General features: G+C 38.0%; 2 long non-coding RNA genes across 2 annotated transcripts; both read right to left on the minus strand.

Annotated features, from left to right (window-relative positions):
* Positions 1-6302: 6302 nt before the first annotated feature.
* On the minus strand, positions 6303-8564 carry LOC136282095 (uncharacterized). Its single transcript, XR_010718088.1, has 2 exons — positions 7373-8564; positions 6303-6857 (listed from the first exon to the last, which is right to left on the minus strand). It is a non-coding gene; the product is annotated as an uncharacterized lncRNA (long non-coding RNA).
* Positions 8565-11174: 2610 nt separating this feature from the next.
* Positions 11175-13261, minus strand: LOC131796770 (uncharacterized). The gene is made up of 2 exons (XR_009341163.2): positions 12580-13261; positions 11175-11783 (listed from the first exon to the last, which is right to left on the minus strand). It is a non-coding gene; the product is annotated as an uncharacterized lncRNA (long non-coding RNA).
* Positions 13262-17093: the final 3832 nt, after the last annotated feature.

A 17093-nucleotide genomic window follows, 5' to 3' on the forward strand; every position in this document is an offset into this window, starting at 1 on the left:
TGAACCATGAACGAATTCAGAGAATGTAAGCAGCAGTTAGTGATGGCGCTTATAAAGCCAAAATGTCACTTCGTTGTTGTGGTAACCCATTTTAACCAGTCATGAAACTTCTGTTTCATCCATGACATGCTTATTATTCGTTATCTCGAAGATATAGTCAAATCCTCTACAAAATTTCTACTCGCGTCTTACGTTCTTATAATCACCGCCTAACAGCAGACGTCCGCTAACTCTTATGATTAAAAATATGTAAACTCAGGCTAATTTGAATTAGCTTCCACTTTGTCAGTTAATTGTCTCTCAGACAGCTTTACTTAAATAGCGATTATCTCTGTGGCGGAAAAACTGCTGATCTTGTTTAAAATAGGTTTTCCCTGCCAATTCTAGATAAAATTTCAGCGCAAAACATGTGAAAAAATGAATTTAAGATTAAGATGCCGTGACTGAAGCCCATATGAAATATCAAATGATCGTGTGGATTTGTATCTGTCTCAAGACTGCACCTTTCTTTTGCCCCTATCTTTGGTCAAGTACTTCAATGAAAAAGGGAGTAAGCCTAAGAGTGATGAAAATTAAACGCAGTTCATAAGGCAGGCCTGTTAGTCTAACAATTTTCCAATTACGCACCGTGTAACTTTAAAAATTTGCAACAGCTTCAAAGGCGGATTGGCGGCTTTGGTGCTTTATTTGCGGAAATCTCAGGAACATATTTTGGCGATTTCTGGAGACTGAAACTCTGAAAGCTTAATATCAATGCATTAGTTAGAAAATGTAAAGTGTGAATAGTTTATTACCTTTTGAGTTGCAACACACTCTGCTTGGTATAGGCATTTCAATCAATTCCATTAAATGTTCGAGGACAACGTCTTCTTTTTGTCCAGGAGGACATCCACATGACCAAAAAGGTTACGCTTACCCCTGCTGTGTGCAACAAAACGCTGTTTCAGTTTTCAAGGGGCTTGTTTGAGTATTTCCTTTCGTGTTGGGAATTCCATACAATACTGCGCCCCTTATTCCAGGAGTAGTCTTTCAGAGAGACGAAAAGTTTTTACCTCTGACGTTCAATGCACGCTCATTAAGGGTAATACGTGCTCGTTTAATAGTGGATCGTTCGATACGAAAAAAAAAATTTTAAACTAGACAGTGACTAACAACTATTCTTAAGTTCACTTCGTCCCTACATCACAAACGGTTTTTGTTTTTTTCATTTTTCCCAGTATTTCGCCGCTTATAGAGTTACTAAATTAAATTGAAACAACTGTTTGATTTTTTTCTGTATGAGTGTTCCTTGACCTTTTGGACATTTGGACTTATAATCTTTCTTTGAAGTTTTTTTCCCATATAATGTAACTTCATCTCACTTTGAACTACCGCACAGAAAGTAACCTACCGCGCTATCATGCTGTTGATTCCAATTAGTTAATATTTCTGCCCCATCTGAGTCCATTCTGGGTTGCAATACTCCACTGAACGAAACATGTGTCTTTTCAAAACAAATACGGGCATGATTGATTCAACAGTAGCTTGTGCTTTACATGAAACGGAAAGTTTGAAAACCGTAGACGTTATGCAAAACTGATTCTATTTTTAGACTCTTAAAGTTGTTTCCATACCGTAAAATACTGCACGGTTCAGCGTTAATTCTTATCTCTGATACGTCTGTTAGCATTCGTATATATAATGACTTATATCTGTTCACACTTGTACTATTATTAGTATTGCTATTTGTGCAAATCTTATATGATAGAGCCATTCAGTGTCAAGAAAATCGGGCTAGATGCTCTGCATGTCGAACCAGTAAATCCCTTCAGTCGCCAATGGTCTTAGGATCGCAGAAATCGCCTTAGTTGTTTTTAAAATCCCACAGTCATTATGGATCGCTCTATGTCGACTTAAAACGCCCACAATTAGTGGCAACGTTTGGATCGCTTTAAGCTGACTGTAAGCCAGCAAATATGGAGCCCTTGGCGCCCACAGGAGTTCTGTCTTTTCTTCAGGACTTTCCTCATTAGATAGAGACCTCAATTATATAAATAACAGCGTTGAGCCCACATGTTTGCCAATAGCAGGGTGATCATACCATTCTCGTTTTTTACCTTGGGAGATTTGAATTTTTGTAACATTAATTAGTTTACATTCTGATCTAAATTATCCAATCGTCAATTAGCACTAGTTGCTGCAAACAAGAAACAACGCTCTACGGTTTACCTGTATACAAGCTGTAAATCAAGGAAAACTCATTGATCTTAAAGGAAACGAGGAAATTGGTGTTTTTACGCCACCATACTTTAGTTAAAATCTTTACGCCAGAGCATAAATATTCTCCCACTCTTTGATAAATTAACTAATGGAGAATTGTTCATGCCAATTCTGCTTCTCACTGTCGGCATATGTGACCAGCAGCCTAGTGTAGGTGAAGTTTATTTACCGAACACCAAGAACTAAGATGCATGAGCCAACAAGCTTCTGTAAGTCAACCGTCCATCCGACATCTTCCGACAACATCATCAAGCAAGTTGTGAGATAAAAAGACTCTCGAACATAGGATAGTCAAACGTGTAAATTTTGCTGGATACGTGTCAAATGGAAGATGGAGGTAAGCAAGGCGAATGCTGGAATGGGCGTGAATTTCCGCAGTTTCATGGGTGTGCTCCAGTTCATAAGATTAAAATTTAAATCGTTTCCTTAGAACAAGAATGTTTACATTCTCAGTTTTTCTAGAAGTATTTGATCCGCCGTTTCTTGTAGCTCCAGAGTTTTCTTTGATAATTAAACACGTTCGTTCTTACTGTAACTAGTGGGTTTCGATTGTAACTAATCATTCAAATATGAAAAAAGAAAAAAAAACTAACACTATGAAGCTGACTGAAAGCGAAATTTGTAACCTAGGTTAGTGTAAGTAAGAATTATTTAAGCTCCTCTGCAACGCAAATGAAAGCACGTAGTGTGTGTTGGGAAAAGTGGTCTCTGCCTAACGGGTATTCACTTCCATTGCCAGCAGACCTCTAAAAACAGGCGGATCTCATTAACAGGAAAGCAATTAAGATCGTTTTGTCTGATTGGCCACGATTTAAGTGTAGAATGGACCTTGATTCTTCTTGAAGCATATCCGGTTTAGCACGTTGATAAATAAAGACTCGTGGCATTGACAGCCGCCAATGTTGAAGATAAGCTCGAGCTAAACATCGCACCGCCATGAGGAGCATTTACATATCGATTTTGCTAATGCTTGCATTACTGAAGATTATCGCTATTGGCCATCCAATTAAGCAACAAGGAGACCCTGAAGCCATCATAATAATTATGACTGGGCAACGAGTAGAAAAACCAAATATTGAGTCGACTCTCGAGCAGACAGACCAGAAGCCGAAAGACCGATGGCTGAAGCACTGGGTAAAGAGGATATTAAGTAAGAAAGTATTTAAAAAAAGTGAACTTCTTTTTCGATTATTTTTTTCTTTTGTGTCAAAGCTTTGCTTCAAGCAACAATTATTACCGATAACCAATGTCGAATCGCAAGAGAAATCTCTCAGCGGAAAATTAATATTACAATTAATAGCCAGTCTTGTTTGATTTGATTTTTGACATGAGAGGGTGTTGACGGAAGACAGTTTTTAAGAAGATTTGACGTGGCTGATTTTACCATATCTTTCAGACACGTCCAAAAGCCGACTAAGTGACCTTACAGGCCAACTTTTAATCCTTAATAAAAATTTTGAGCATGATAGTATAGTAATAGTATTCCACAGATTTAAGACAATATTGAGACCACAGACAAAGAAAGGGCGGCGTAATGATCTGAAAAGTCACGACCACTGTTATTTTTCCATTGAGAGGGTTTAGACATTGATGAACCTAGAACTACGGAAAATTAAAAATCCCTTTTCAGGCGTTTTTGCAGCCTCCAATTAAATCTTTTATTATTATTGCGGATATGCTTAGCGAAGAAGCTTCTAGACTTTTACACGGTTGACCGACGAACGATCAATTTGCACAGCACCAAAACGACTTTTGTGTGTGTGTGTGTGTGTGTGGAACTAATGCATCTTACACTCTGCTTCCTTTGTTGCCAATAATAGAGAACAAAAATGGCAGATGACTCTCCCGATCGATACAGTGGACCTCGGTGAGAATGCAAGACTTGTGGTGATGAGGAAAATGCGGTGTTTTGGTCTGAAGAAATCCAAACAATATTTGTTTTGCCGACACTGGCGTAGGACACGTAAACAACTCTAGACTTAAAAAGTTTTAAACTTGAATTATAAATTTCATTAGAGGTGTAAATCTAAACTGTTATCGCATACGCTTTCGTCAAGATGATGTTAAAGTAAGCTATTTATAGAATTTTTTAGCCCGTTTGCTAAGCTCGTGTGAGATATTCTGTGCAAGGTCTACAACTACCGTTGTAAAGGGGCGTTCTGATACTGTACGACCGGAAAGAGTCCGAAAGTTATCTGAACCGCATTGCTCTTGTTGATTTATTTGTTTGACATCTTTACAGTTGAGATGAAAAAGAAGAACTGCAGAGAGTGAATTAAACTAAAACAGATGTGGGCCTGTAAAAGAAATAATCACCAACAGTCGCCATGGCCATTTAATATGTCATCAGCCGAAAGACGGCAAAATGCCAGAGCTAGCAGACAGGGCTATTAAAATAGAATTACGCAAACATGTTGTTTGAGTACATGTTATGACCAAGATAAACAGAGATCAGCAGTGTAGGTTAGTATAACATACAGGTCAGTCAAATCTTCTTATCACGCCTCTCCTTAGCACGGAGCATAACACCTCCGCGGAGATAGCAGGCGACTCAGGCAAATACGTTCCCTCCAGAAATTGTCTTCAAAGTGAAATTCAAGCTATCAGTGTCGGTCTGTTCTAAAGAACTCATAAACTGCAAACTCGGACAAAAAGCATGCTCTATTACAGTAGATGCATATCAGAGATTTTTTGCGCCTTTGAGATAGAGGAAAGTATGCGCTCCCTGTAGCTCTCCAACAGTTGAATAATACAGTCCGCTTGTCACAATAATACCAAATTTGGGCATACTGTAGGGCCAGATTTTGACTTTTAAGATTTCATGAGTCCAGCGTTAAGGTTCAGGATGTGGTTTACAAATCGACACTCAGTAATTTCCGTCTGGAAATAAAAAAAACTTTCGTATAGTAGCGCATGTTGTTTTTATTTTCCGGATGAAGCAGTCAAAGTCAGTTACACAACAAACACTCAGCTCGCATCTTTGGGGAAATTAAACCAAGTGTCTGAATTATTATATTATCAGGCACTAGAATGTGTTTGCAGAGAAGATTATTTAAAATTCTTTGCAGTATTTCATCTTCCTATCATCTGCCCCACGGTCAAGAAATAGGGAATTGTGAATTAGTTAATTGCATTATTACCAATCCGGATAAGTGGAATTTTCGGAATTATTTTAATTCACGAACAAAAGTTGCAACATTTACGTATCAGGAATTTATTGTCACAGTTTATGTACCAGAAATACATTCAAAAAATACTTCTCGCCCGATCCCTCACAATTTCACACATTTCAAGTGTTTGTCGTTGCCGAGGTATGGACAGCTCAGAGGGTTCTTTTATGGCAACTGAAAGTTTATTTCTCTTGCGGTTTTACCCACAAAGCAATCAGTGACCAGGGGAAAGAAGGCAAAGAGGCCACATCTTTTCTGTTGGAGTTTCGCGTTGAGAGGGAAAGTGAGAAAGACATGGGGTGATCCATTTTTGTTTCAAACGTCTTTCCCGCTTTCTGCTATCTGGAATGCACAGAACATAATCGATAGCGACCATGTGATCATGTCTCGTGTTCTATGACGACTGTTTTACCCGTGTTTATTTTCTTCCGTCATCAGCTTGTGCATCATCACACGTAGAACACATTTAAAGACCGGACGTATAATACTTAAAAATATAAATGATGATCAATCAGATCATAAGGCAAACAACTATCCGTATATTTCTGAAAATGAACGGCCGCCAGAACCACGAGTTCAAGTGAAATATATGAAGGTATCGCATTAACACGACAGAGCAACGATTCAGTGGATAATCATTTTATGAGCGACTTTCGCAATTAATCGGAGTAAAGTGAATTGGTATTTTTCTGATTTATTTCCTTCCACTAATTTGCTAAAGTCAATCATTACACCCCATCATCAAGCAATTATATTGAATAGCTCTAATGCATTCCTTAATCGTTGGGGAACGGATCTCTCCAAGATGGCATCAAAAGACGTTTAATTTACCGGCTACCCCGTTTTAGCAACGATGTCAAGTAGGCAAAAAGGTGCTTTGATTTTGTTTAATGTGCTTAAACTACTTTGTACCTAAGTTGTTTTGATAAGTGTTTGTTCTAAGACGAAGCTGAAATGGTCTGATATCATCCCAATTACCATGTCATTCTGTCGTCATACAACAGTCGTTTCCTTCATAAATAGCTTCCTTTTTATGATGAAATAAAACACGTAATGGCTATTTTTCTCAAGGTGTATTTTAAGAGATAAATAATCCATTACAGTCAATTACATCTTCGAGTCAAATAAGGCTTACAACTGGCATGAGGTAGCAAAAACAACGTCCTTGAACGAATATCAAAAGATGTATTTATTATAAATAGATAATCATTGTATAACTTCACTTTTTCCGTGTACAAATAAATAACATTCTGATGATGCAAGACTCTTCCTTTTTTCGAAAAGCGTCCCACTAATAAATAACATTTTATCCAGATCTTTCTTGAGCTGGCACTCTATTTTTCAGTTCCTCGCAAGAGTAAACATTGTCATCCTCTGAGTTCATAAATTTCACCAAGAATCTGCTCCAGAAAATCTGCCTTGTTTCGACTGTAAAAGCATAAAAAATCCGTATTAGATAAGAGCAAATAGTTTCGATCTTCTGCATGTGATTTCTTCACCGTCGGAGAGCCGAAATGTACGTGTAACAACTGCCAATTTATCAAACTGCTTCATAAGGAAACCCAGCCAATAACTTTAATTGTTTCATCTTCATTGCGGTTGCAGTTGTTGAACCAGAAACAAGCAACAGGAAGTGTCAGGAATGTGCTTTGCCCTCGTCACTTCAATTTTGCAAACATTTTGTTTTCCCATGTTTAAAATTTCGGTTTTACACAAATTGTGCAGTACAAGGGTGCTAAAGTTTCCCACTTCGTGCTGAGTAAGTTAATTCTTAAGCTTTCAAAACCTGTATATAACAAATTTAAGTTCTTGCTACTGGTCATGCTAAATTTACTGTAACAAATCTGTGAGCCTACTAGAGTTTGCGTTGCCAGCATAAACATAATGTAGAGAGATAACGCTCTGAGCACAGTAAAAGAAGATCAAGGTGTAAAGATTCTTACCTTAGATCTGTGCGTTGTTTTGTATTTTTGAACCCACTTCGATAACTCTGATACTTTTCTTTCCAGCTCCAGTTCTTTGTTCTTCAGTCTCTTAAGCTTTCTTCTCAGCCTGACGTCATCCGATGCTTGCTTTTTTTTGTTCCTCTTAAGTTCATCTCTTCTTGCAGTAAGTGATAAAGCAAACCCCTCACTGTTTCTGCAGAGGGTAGCCAGGACGAGGAATAATACAAAAGAAATCGTCAGCACTGTTGATGTTTTCATCTTTCTCTCAGCGTGTCTATGCAAATGTGTCTCACGATGCTTCTTGCAGCGGTCTTTTATACCTACTCACTTATAAGATAAATCAAATACTTCGTTAATGACTCAAATATGGATTGGAATGATCACGCCCCCATTCCTCGAAATAGAATGATCCAATGACATGGCAAGCTTGAAGTATCCATTCATTTGAATCCAAGCTGTTCTTGGACAACAACGCCTCAGGGCGCCTGGAAACTCCTATAAACTTCTCGCCTCGAATAGCCAAACAACCTCAATTGTAACATAAACAAACAGTTGTCCTAAAAACTTGGGCCTACAGTGATGTTTCATTCAGTCTTGTTACACCCCGTGGCGCTCAGCTCAGTAAGAAAATGCAGACAAATAATGGAGTGGTTGTTAAGGAATATTTAATGACCCATAACGAACAGTTCGAGCGTTTTGACAAGCGGAATGATAGCCACTAAGTCGAGAGGCTACTGAACAAAATAGCAATTCTATCTTAATTACACATCCCGCCTGCTGAAGGGCACTTGCATTTGCACATTAACTCTTAAAAGGACACTCTTCGGATCACAACTAGACATAAACCGTTTATAAGAATGATGAATGGAAAATTCGAAAAATGCAATTTGGAAGCCTTTTATCATGGCGGTAACCCATGGCTGTCGTTTTTACGCCGATGGCATACTGTGCTGCAACCACATAGCCGAGATTCATTCATAGCGTTTGAAGTCATATCATGGATAGTCAAATGATCTTGGTAATTCAGGGTTGGCTACGTTGGCTGAACATGATAATGCGATTTTATGGGGAAACTTCTTTCATTGGGCTTCTTTTTGAACTAAGTTACTGTTTTATCTATTGTCTTGAAGAATTTTCAACGGTATTTTGATGTCGTGATGCAAGGTCTTTGTTGGTCACAAAAGTGTAATAAGACTTTCAAAATTGCCTAAAACATTAACTTTGAAATGAGAGTCATCTACCAAGGATCCACTATTGTTATGTTTGAGAGGTTTTGTTATTATTCTCGCGAATTCTGTGCAACAATACCCTACTCCACTATTTATAAAACAAATGATGCTGACGTTTTTTTATGGTTTAATGTTCCCACAGTGTCTCTTCCTTTGGCCAAACCGAATTGTCGAGATTTCAATGAACTAGACAAGAGGAATTTTAGGTATTTAACAGAAAGTTAAATTACAACACGAACACTTTGTCGTAAGTTCCTCTATTTACCAGGAGCAATGACGATATGACAGTTTTCCTCTTTAATTTTAATTTCAAGGTATCTATCGGCAAAAAATCCAGAATCCAACGGAAACTTTCTTACGCATTTTTAAAATGTTCGGTTTCCGGTATAGAAGGACTTTGGTGCGTTAAGCGAACAAAAGGCACAAACTGATATTATAATTTCATGCTCTGAAGAACTGCGAGCTGAAAAACAACTATCACTTTAAGTAATTTAGGTTAAAATATTTCCAAATAACTTGTTTTTTAATGATTTTCTACCTACTCGGAAGCTCATATTTTATCAATACATTTAGATTATCAACATAAAGAGGGTTTTATCCAAACAGATACCTCGGTAAAATCTCTTAAGAAATTAACGAGATATTTTTTGCAATGATGTAAAAACCACGTTTTCCAAATAACATTCTAAATCTATAAAAATCGATTTTAGAAAACCGGGAAATTTCTTTCACAACTTTATATTAGCCTTCTTAAACATTGTCAGCGTGTAATAGCTTTAATCCCAATTTAGCTGATAGAATACTTGAAGTTTCTATGCATGTCTATATCTGGTCAATAGGTAAGCATAGTCCTAAAGTTTGTGCGTTCGAGATATTGTCAATTTTGTCCTGTTTGTAATCTTTGTGTGAGACTCGTGGGCCTCTTAACTATCGCAGTGCGTGTGCCTCTCTATATAACCAGGATCATGCAAGGGACACCAAAAACTTGCCAGGAAAACGTAGGAAGACGTAAGAGCGAAGATAGCCCATGATAGACCGACATGATAAGGAGTAATAATAACTGCTGTCCAAGAGAAAGCGGTATAGGTTCCATGTAGCATTCACGGCGATTCTGACTCAGGGTGCAGACTTCAACTACAGATTTTAACACTTTTCTGCTCAGTCAAGAATTCCTTGGTGAAAAGCCACAACCTTGGTCACTACGTAGGATTGGAAAATGTTTCAGTCATTTATGACTTTTGTCTCTCTCTGTATCTTTGCAAAATTGAATGAACAATTTGCAAATTTGAGCAATATCTGATTTTGAAAGGGAGAATAGGGGTGTCGAGAACTTATTTTTGAAGGTCGTTATTCAAAATTCGCTTTATTTTTACGAATTTTCTGCCACAATTTTCCAAAGATTGTCGGGGCTCAATGTGGCAGTTTCCACATTTTTGGCAGATTTCTATTATGCCCCAGCATATCGTGGACATCGATTTGTAAGACAAGTAGCGCAAACTTTAACGCAGCCTAAGGAAATGATTCGCGCCTTAGAAAACACTATTCTAGGAAAAGGCTTTTTTTTATGCATGAAGTAATGCCACTTTCGGCCAAGAAAGGGGGTTAAGAAGCGATTTACATGCATATTTGGGGACCTAATTCGCCCAATCTCTAAGAAACTTTTTACCACTGCTCTATTGAGATAATAAATTTTTGACTATTGATATCATTCTATGTTCAACTAAAATTGTGTTTTTTTGCCCAACCATTGCTCGGTGGAAGGGAAACTAGTGTGAGAAATAAAGCATGGCAGCTGTACCATTCGATCCAGGGTGCAAGTTGCGATTTATTGGATAGCAGCAGCCAGCAGGGAGCGTTCCGACCCCCATCTTTGAAACCAAGGTTTGAACCTTGCCTCATGATGTAGCCTACGTATTGTCAGCAGTTTTGTGTGCGCTTTGAAGGGATCTTGTAGCCACAGTTTGAACCTTGTCTCATGATCCAGCCCACGTATAGTTAGCGGTTTTGTGTGCGCTATGAAGCGTTGAGTGCCGGAGCTGCAAATCGAGCGGCGAAGCCACGAGAGGTTCGAGAATCCAAAATACCACCAGCTATACAAGCTAATGAGTTTGTTGTTGTGAGTTTGCTTCCTCGCTCCAAAAGTTTTTCTGAGTTTTCCGGTTTTTCTCGTACGTTAAATCACACTCTTAATCACAATTCGACCACAAAAGACGACCAAGAGCCACGTAAAACAATAAACTTGCCACTGCCAAAACCCACTTTATGATGTATTACATCATTCAGTAATTATGCCTGTGACTAAACTTGTCTTGTAAGTAAAAATGTTTCCTTTTATTTGACCAAATTCTTAGGAAATGACATAACGAGCTCGAATTTCTCTACTGCCACACCTCTGAGTAACAAATCCTTTATCCTCTCATAGATGTTGTAAATTACACAAGGAGGTCGAGAGGAAGTCGCAAAGTATATTCCTAACTAAAAATAGTTTCCATCGAATGTACTGTTTACAGAAGCCTGTCACTGTGTACTTATGAATCGTAGCTGAGAGTCAAACTTGAGACACTCGAACATGTTTCAATCTGCAGTAGTTTTATTAATGATTAGGTCCAGCTCGAGGTGGAGCCCAAATGTCGACAATAATCAATTTGCGCACGCTATAATTTAAAACGAGCATACAAACCTAAAAAAAAAACTCAGTTATTTTCCACAAATATGTTATGTTAAGCGCTTAACTGGTACATAAAGTTTCTAATGAAATTACATAAAAAGGAATAAATAAATAGAAGTTGAAATCTCAACAGCCGATTTGCATCATTTTCACAAATGTACCAACGAGCAAGCATTTTCATTGCTCGTCATTATTTCAACATTTAATGCTGGACGAAGTTAATGAGGCTGATATAATTAAGTCTTGGCAATTTATTTCAGTCTTTTCGAGTGTGTGAATTTACCCTGTTCGAAGAATGCATCATTTATAAATATGACTTTTAACTTAGTTCGCACCAATCTTGTGTTGGATCTTAGTCTTATGTTCGTTGAAGGTGGGAGGAAGTTTACAATCCAACGTTGTGTCTCAACAACATGGCGCATGTTTTCCATGCTTTTCTTGCAGTGTCATTCGTGGATCACCAAATGGGCTTCTTTCTTACGCCCCGATCTCCAACATCGAAACTTTTGCTCTACAAAACAACGACATTTTTAAATTTAGACTACGTGTATAGGCCACCACGTTGTACCATCAGGTTTCCAAGATTACACGCAGTGCATTCACCTCCGTGATTTATTTTTAAACTTTTTGTTTGTTCTTCTCAGTCAGCGAACCGCAAAGAGAAAAGTCAATTTTAAAACGTGCCTTACTTTTCCTTTATCATGACTGAATCTTTCCACCGACTGCTTGTGATGGATTAAGCTTTTCACTGATAATGCTTTGATTGTTTCAGACTCAAGTGCTTCTTCTACAACGACCGAGAGATGTACAAGATACGCTTTTTTTATTTACTGCATGGCGTGTGTTTGCTAATGACGATGTTTACTTCTAATTTGCTTTTTTCTCTCTATCAATAAATTTCATCTCATTCACGACGAAAGTGCTAAGTGTTTGTCTCAGACTCCACTATTCCCACATTCTTAGGATAATCAAGTCGATTTGGTTTCAAATGTTGTCATTATTTAACGCGTGTAGAAGTATCTACAAAATTTCCATAATTTCGAATGCGTAGAGATTACAGTGGATTACACTCACGTTTACACTCACGTTTTCGTTTTCGTTTTCAAAACATCCGCGTCGACCGGTTACAAAATCGCCAAATCAAACGAGGTTGTTACTTCTGCTCCAGCCCCAAACGCATTAAGCATTTCATTGACAATGCTTAAAGACGGAACACTCACTTACTTGTATTAGCCTTGTAGCACTGAATTAATTATTTCGTTATTATATCATAAGTCTTGTGTCTACAAACCAGACTCGCTACTCACCTTCTTGGAGAATCGTGTCAGCCAGCGCCTCATTTCCTTGAGTTTTCGTTTATTTTCTTGTCTCTTTCTTTTCCTCCGATTTTTGTTTCTTAGGCGTGCTTTTCGTCGTTTCTTCTTTCGTTCTTGTTCCCTCTTTTGAACCTTCCTTACTCTGCCATTTGTAAGAACAAAAACAACCCCGTGACTTTCCTCTGGAAACGAGAGCAATATCAGTGTGAGTGTCGTGAGGATGACAAGAAGCGTGAACGTCTTCATTGCGTGGACCACACGAATTACTTCAGGCACTGTCTTCAAGCGCGCTGTTGAATAGAGGCAAGTGCCCAACCACTTCTTTGCTTTGTGATTTAAGCTGTGATTTCGTCTTAATGGGTGGCTATTAAGAATATTGCAGCAAGTGGTAAGAGTGTTTGTTGACCGCTGGGAACGTTCGCTACAGTGCTACGATAGCCTGCTTGGACTGATGTATGCAGTGGGAACCGAGGCATTGTAGCGTCATAAGTGAAATTACCGAGGAATTCCAGGTATGCTGTGAAGAGTCTGAAAGTATAATATATTTGAGAGCCTTGAGGCAAACAACACTATTTGCAGCGTTTATTCTAATGTTGTTCTCAGTTCAACTCTTAGTTCAAACACCCGTGTAATTTTGGTAAATTTTCTGATTGCATTTTTGTGAAATATTGTCAACACCTTGTTAAAGGGATCATAAATCTCTAAGTAATCGCCAATGAACAATGTTGTGATGTGTGATGTTTACAAAGGGTTAATAAAGCTAAGAACGTGAGTTTGCCGAAGCATGACTTAAAATTACGTATTTTTATCTAGGCCGACTTTTTTTCTCACGAAGCAAATATGACAGGGAAATTTCGAAAAAATGCGGTAATCGCCATCACTTATTTCCCTAACAGCTGTGATTTCACAAAACTTGTCTGGTTAGGCAAAAGTGATTTTCTTTGTTATTTGTGGCTCCTACAAGACAATCACACATCCCCTGAGAATCCTAGCTTCTGATCATCTTTCAGGAAAACAGGCTTATCCAGCTGATTGCGTAATATAATGATTGTCTTCGGGAGAGATTTGAAGGATTGTTTGCTTAGTGTGAAATCTTTGCCATCTCGGCACACGGATTGCGGAAATGGCGGCGACTGGCTCGAACACATCAGACAAACTGGTGCGGTTCAACAGGGTGTGGACAAGTAGGTTTAGTAAATGCACAAAAGATTATAGCCACTTAATGTCCTGATCACCATCATTGTCTTAGCCATCTTTTTGTTTGTTTGAATGTGATAAAACACTTTAACTTCGCTTTTGGGAAAAATGCAATTAAATTTGCTTTTGGAGTGGAGCAGGTTAAAGGGCACCACAAAAACTAGTCTTCGAACACGAATTTTGCAGCACCTTAAAAAACTACTTAAAATGATCGTTATAAACCGTCAACCCTTTCCTTCCTCAATTCTCGTTGTAATTTCATCTCCAGTAAAAGTTCTCTTCGTCAATTTCCTTATAGTCTTTAAAAACAGGTTAATATTGTTTTCCTTAAGTTATTGTTAGGATAGATTCTAATTGGAATCCCCCACAAGCTCACATCAACAGGTTATGCGAGGAGATTTCGGAGAAAGTCAGCGCGCGCAAGATTTCGTATGAACGTCTTTTGCTTTTAAGTTAAGGTATAGAGTTATGCTTCTATCAAAGAAAAATTATATAATTGCAATTCCTAGAAAGTGCAATTAAAATTCTCTATCGTCTTTGAACAAAAGAGAATTCGGTAATAGCGACTTCAAGTTGAAAAAGATGGATAAGTGTTCCTTTGTCCATTCTGCATTCTACATATTTTCACCTTCATAAATCAAAAATCTTCTATCTAGACAAACTGTGGTGTTTAAATGAGGTGGAACGAGTGTTCTTGGAATCTGTACCAAGTCACGAAAGCCTTTTATACTCTAGCTCGACTATCGTCATTACCATTCTCAGCCTATATTTTCACGAGATGTTCAAATATTTTGAAAAACCACAATGACGTTTGCAAGGTAGTCAGCGTAAATAATGACGAAAGCCTTTGACTCTTTGGTACATTTCATTCTCTTACACAGTAGGTAGGATCTAAGATCCCGAGGAAAGAAACTTCGATATAAACCACCCATTTACGCAGATCAGTTTAGTATTGCTCTTTATTTTCACGACGTGGGAGAAAAAGGTGGCACCCTATCGATGCCCGGTACTTCGGCAGTATCCAGGCATGCATTCAGAATACTGCTCACAGAAACATCAATGCGTTGTTAGAAACTCTCAAGTTTAGTGTTAGTATTATCACGATAGCCTATAAACGTTCACGCGAACACGATTCCCTTGCTTAAAGATGCTATTGAAATAAAAATGAAGTTAAACAGAAAGATAATTTGTTATGTATTCTAAACAAAATCAAAATCTGTAAGATAGTCCAATTTACCCGAGGCATTAGTTTGAACTTCTCTGCGACAACTAGAGAAGAGCTTGTTCCTTTTCTGGCGACAACATTATGTTTTTCAGACGGACCCCTCATTATTTTGAAAGAGACTACTTAGCTTACGGAAAGAACAGTGAAAGCAAGTCTATAAAACCCATTCATCTCTTCGAATGTTTGGAAGCGACTCGCGACGACACTGAGATAGAAAGACTTGGCACTCTTCTGACGTGTGAAATATACTTTAATTAATAGTGAACCGACAATTTTTTATCTTGAAATAATAGATTGTTGGCGGCGGGAACAGATTCAATTCAGACTTGCCTGATATACAGTTAAACTTTCTGGGCGATTGAGCTCCACATTTCACTAGCAGAGAGACTGAGTGATAAGATAATTTTCCAGGAACATCAGTAATAATTGGAAATGATCGAATGAAAAAGCTTGAAAAAAATTCAGAGCTTCGACGAGATCTGCTCATCTGTGGCCATATAGATACCGTTGCTAAGCTAAAAAGCTGTGTTTTGATGCCACATATTGGAAGTAAGGTCAGGTGTGAGTGTCTTATTAATTTCCACACTCAAAAATAATGAAATCAAGTATGGAAAAAATGGGAAGAGAACATCTCTTATGAGATGGCCCATATTTCACATATTTACACTTTTCATAAATAACCTCCTTATCCTTTAAATTGAAGATTTCTCCTTCGAAAAAGTCCTGGCACCCTCGTGCTTTTCATAGCTCAAGCTTACAGCAGAACTAATTTTGTTTCCCTTTCCCTGGGTTCAAAACGACCAGCCGTTCGGGCTAATTAAAAAAATCAATTATCAGTAACGTCTATCCAAGGCTACCGATTGTGAACAGACATTACTACGACTTTCAGCAGAATTGCAAAGAGATTAATTTGATTTATTTTCGTTTGTTGAGTTCCTAGTTATTCGTTATTTTATCTCGTAATAAGCTATTCGCAAGCTTCTCCAGTTTGCCAAGAATAAACAAAATAATTCAGGCTGATCATTTCCTTCCTCTTTGTTATTGGACTGCAAAATAGTGTCACAGCATTAAGTTCTAACATTGGAAGAGCAAACCAACTTACTTTTCTCGAAGATTTTTTCTCGCAGTTGGCACGCACTTATATTTCCCTCCATATTTAAAGATAGCAATTTCGACTGGTTGAGGTTCACTGATTCAACAGGGGTAGGGATGGGGCGTGGTCTTTTTATTTCTGTTTCGAAACAGAATTCGTTTAATGATCACTACGCTATCCTCTTTATAAAGCTAGACAGCTGTCCTTACCGTACAGTTAGTACCTTACATCACTATACTGTAAAGTAACGCACTTTTAGGCAACCCCATAAATAACCAGAGCCAATCTAGCGGAGTGGAAGAGTCTTGAAATACAATAAGACAGGGATACCTATATAAATCACAATCAGAAATAGAAAAATCAGAAAATAATAGCGCACTACTATTATAAACAAAACGTCTGTCACAGTATTATCTCGATAAATTAATGATATTGTCAATATTAGCAGCAATGCTTCCCGGTCTCTCTTAGTTTTTTCGGATATTGTACTCGACTCTTTCTATTATTTCGGGATCTCTAAAAGTGCGAAGAAGCGAAGGATAACAAAATAGTTTACAGAATTTGTTTAGGAAATTTAAACATTTTCCATCCACAAATAAATGCCGTTGAGAAATTCAATGTCCTGGTGTCTCAAGCCTTTTTCTCGAACTTAATCAGTGGGAAAATTGTTCTTGAGAGGGTAATCTTGCAAAATGGCACCCTGCGTCCCTGCCCGCCCCCCTACGGAGGTAATATCCTACGCTGCTCTCTTCAAAACAATTACATTGCTTTGTCTTAATACCGACATCTATCTAAGTCTTTGTTGGTATCAGCCAGAGAAGCTTTTTGAAAGATTATTCTTGAAAAACAAGGTGTTTTAAATGTGTTTACCGTCAGTGCTGACCACCTGAGGTTGCAAATCGAAATAAATTTGCACTTATTAGACCGATGGAGGGAGACCAAAATTCTAATTTTAGTACATTGCTTCAAGGTAGACAGTTAATGAAACTA

Source organism: Pocillopora verrucosa, chromosome 1 (assembly GCF_036669915.1).
Source record: "Pocillopora verrucosa isolate sample1 chromosome 1, ASM3666991v2, whole genome shotgun sequence".
Classification (NCBI taxonomy): Eukaryota; Metazoa; Cnidaria; class Anthozoa; order Scleractinia; family Pocilloporidae; genus Pocillopora; species Pocillopora verrucosa.